Here is a 4093-nt window from a genome sequence, read left to right as displayed (position 1 = left end):
CTTTAGAAGAATACTCAGGGAGACAGATAGCACTTACAGCAACTAGTGTGGAATTACAAACAGGGTGCTCCCTACTCCAGGGAGATACAACCAGGCTAAGTCGTGAGCTTGGCCTGGAGCACAGCCCAGACCTCCCCTCTGGCAGTGTACCCATCAAACACCCCTCCCCAGTGCCCTGAGACTACCCTCATTCATCTCTTTTTTTTTTAATTTAATTTAATTTATTTTTTTATACAGCAGGTTCTTATTAGTGATCCATTTTATACACATTAGTGTATATATGTCAATCCCAATCTCCCAATTCATCATACCCTCATTCATCTTGCCAATGCTCTTTTTTCTCCTCAAAGAACTGAGTGTAACTGGTCTTACTCTCTTTTTTTTTTTTTTAAGTTTTCACCTGTATTATTACCTTAGGATGCTGAAAGAGGACAACAGAGCCAGTGTGATGTGGTAGAAAGAACACTGCCCAGGGCATCGGAGAAGGCAGAATCCAGTTCCTGTCCATCTTTTACCAGACCTGTGGTCCATAGTGAGTCACAAGTGTCAGTACGGTGTGGTAGGGAAGAGCTCGGATTCCAAAGTCAGACTGCAGCTCTAGGTCCTGAATTGTGCCCATTTCTGTGCCTTCACATCCTTTCTGTAAAATGGGAACAGTATCAGTGCTGTTTGAGTATTAAACAAGGTAACAATTGCAAAACACTTAGCACAGAGCTTGGCACATGGTAAACACTAATAACTAGGATGATGATTATTATGTTTTACCTGTTGTTATCTCTGCACCGGTTTTCTTGGTTATAAAGTGGAGATAATCATGCCTCATGAACCTGCTTTACAGGGTTCTGTGAGGCCTACAAGAAATAAAGAATGTGAAAACACTTTATAAAACTGGGAAGCCCTTTAACAAGTCCAAAAATTACTTCTTACTCCCACAGCCTAGCTGGGGGTCTGACTTTAAACAACCTTTACAAATTGAGAATTGGGAAGGGGAGTCTGTGTGATACCCGTAGCTCCATCACTGGACGAGGCGAGGCCTAAATGCCCAGCTTCAGCACTCTTTTCCTGGGTAGACTTTGACTTCAGCTCTGTTTTATCATCTCTATAATGGGCTGAGAACACCCAGCTCGCAGGCCAATGGATTGAGGGTCAATTTAGCCCCTGACTATGGTGTGCCTGGCACAGGGCCTGCCTGACTTGGGGCCCTGGAGGGGACCTTGCTGCCCACACCTGCCTCAGCCAGGCCTGGGCCAGCAGTTCATGTGCCAACCACAAAGGGGAGCCTCAAAGCTTCCATTGAGGGAATGGTTCACCAACCCCACCATCAACAGCCCCTCTATTCCCTGTTCCCCCCTCACCTGCTTTTCTCTCAGGGCCAGGAGGAAAGCCCTTTAGGAAGGAGTGATGGTTGTCTACCCTGAGTCTGCCCAGAGGCATCTGCTTTGGGTTCGGTAACCTGCAGAGAAACAGCCAGACACTGCATGTATGTAAATTTCTGACTTGTGGTGGACTTCCTGCCTACTCCACTCTGAGTGGCCTGGAGTTACTCTAACCTCCTTGGGCCTCAGTTTCCCACCCTGCAGGGAGATGGTGCCTATGGGAGAGCTTTGTAAACCGTGGCCTGAGCTGCACGTGCAGTCATGGTCATCCTTCTTATTGTCCCCATTCTGTGGGCTCGCCCATATCAGATTCCCTAATACAGGAAAAGAGGGAAAACTCCCCTGTTGGCTGCCTGACTGTTAAGCTCCCACCTGAACATCACAGATGCTCAGACAGGGCCACTCCACAACAACAAAAAGACTAGCCCCACCCTCCCACATACACACCTGGACCAACACTGGTGATTGCTGCCCCGTTACCAGGGACAGCTCTAGCCCATTTCAATACTCCCACCACCCAGGCAAAAGTTATTAGACTCCCAGTCACTGAATTCCCCTGCTTCTTGACCGCAGCTGATCCAGAACTAACCCTGCCTTCTGTATCCCTCCAAAGACTCATCCAGCACAGGCCCAGATCCTTTAAGTCCCTCCCTACCCACCGTCACTCAAGAATCCTTACCGAGGGAGCATCTGGGATGGAACAGGACCACAGAGAGTGAAGAGAGTTCTAAGGGGACAGGCAGTTGCCTGTCATCAAAGCCCTGGAGACCCCAGGAGAAGGGGGCACACTGAGCGACCCCCCAATGTGTGAGGCCCATAACCCACCCTCTCGACTCTGTACAGCTTGGTCCTTCTGGCCTGTCCTCCTAGGTGAATGCTTCACCAAGACCTCTCAGAAAGAGAGTGTTCCTTCCTCCATGTATCCCCAGAATGCAGATTTTTATTACCCTGTTTGGGACCTTCTTGCCTTGAGTAGTAATTCTTCATTTCCTGAGGGCCCACAATATTCCAAGCACCGTATGATGTGCTTTACATGTGTCATTGCTATTCCTCACACCATCCATGCCACATGGATTATTAGCCTGATTTTTTACAATAAGGAAACTCAGGCTCAGAGAAATAACTTGACCAAGGCTTGAGTGTCAGGGTCAGGATTTGAACCATGACAATGTGACTCAAAATCATTGTGGGTCTGCAGGTTCTTCACAGAACTGTAACACAAAGGCTTGCCAGTGTCACCTGCACATGCCATTCCCTCCCAAGAATGCAACTGCTGCAGATTTTTTTGTCAACAAAGCTATGTGCTTTGAGTAGAATCAAGGGGACTCCCACAGCCAAAGGCTGTCCTCTAGGCCCATGCTGACTGCCTGCCCAGCCTGAAGCTCTGGGCCTTGGGGAATGCTGGGGAGAGGCGGAGACACAAGGAGGGAGAAGACAGTGCTTGGTGGACAGAGGCAAGACAGACCACTCTCCTGTCCTTCTGATAATTGCTGATTGTTCAATGCTCCCTGAGCTGTCTCTTTTTGCAACCTTGAAGTGTGGAAGCCAAACTGAGATCGAAACTGTGGAGAGATCGGGTAGAGACCCTGCCCTGTTCATCTTTATGTCACAAGCAACCAGCCCTATGCACAGGGTATGGCATGCAGGAGGTGCTTAATAAATACCCATAAGTGAGGGAGCAAACAAGTGAGTCAGGGTGGTGATGCGTGGCATACGTACAAAAGTGCAATACAGAATAGGGGTGGTTACCAAACACTACTTAAGAGTTAGCCTGCAAGCGAAGACTTGTTTTGGAATAAAGGGACACTTTTGCTTCAATTTGCAAATGAGCCTGTACGACTTCTGCCTCATTCTACTGAGATTTAGAAATAATTCAACCCAAATGAGACTCCTGGAGAAGAATGACAGACACATTTTCTCTTTGTTTAAAAATTTTTTCCTAGTATTTATTTCCAGCTTTATTGAATATAATTGACATATAATATGTAAGTTAATACATATAATAAGTGTTAATGTATAAGTTATTCTGTACTATGTGATGATTTGATACACGTATACACTGCAAAATATTTACCACAACAAGGTTAGTTAAAGCATCCTTCAGCCTGTTCCCGAGTCCAAGCTTGTACTGCTCTCCACATGAAAGCCCAATAAATTGATAGATGAGGTGTTGGGACAAGGAATAGAGACTTTATTTGGAAAGCCAGCTGACCAAGAAGATGGCAGACTAGTGTCCCAAAGAACCATTTTACCTGAGTAAGAACTCAGAGTTCTTTTATACTAAAAGGGGACCAAGTGTGGCTGGCCATTGCAGATTTCTTGGTGCTGGCCAGAACCCAGAAGGGATGTGACAATCCTTTGTTCTTGTAGCAGTCCACGTAGGTCTGGTCATGATATTCCTCCAACAAGACAATTGTTATTCTTTGTTCTGTACCTTTTTATCTCTATATGAATGGAAAAGTGTTACATCTTTAAAGGTCAAGCCTGGGAGGCAGAGCCTTGAGAAAGGGCTACTATGTGTATTTCAGGCTATAGGCATCATTCTTTCTCAAAGGTGCAGAGCCAGAATAACTTAGCATAGCAAACAGGGCACAAATGTGAGAGCTAAAGGAATAGATCCAATATGGTGTCAGGTTTGTTCTTCTCTATTACAATTCTCCCCTGTCAATGTCCATTCCACAATCTTCTGGGAAAAGGGGTGATGGCTATTTCCTGCT

The sequence above is a fragment of the Lipotes vexillifer genome, unplaced genomic scaffold (assembly GCF_000442215.2).
Source record: "Lipotes vexillifer unplaced genomic scaffold, Lipotes_vexillifer_v1.1 scaffold1770, whole genome shotgun sequence".
In the NCBI taxonomy this organism is placed as follows: Eukaryota; Metazoa; Chordata; class Mammalia; order Artiodactyla; family Lipotidae; genus Lipotes; species Lipotes vexillifer.
This window is presented reverse-complemented; position numbering follows the sequence as displayed.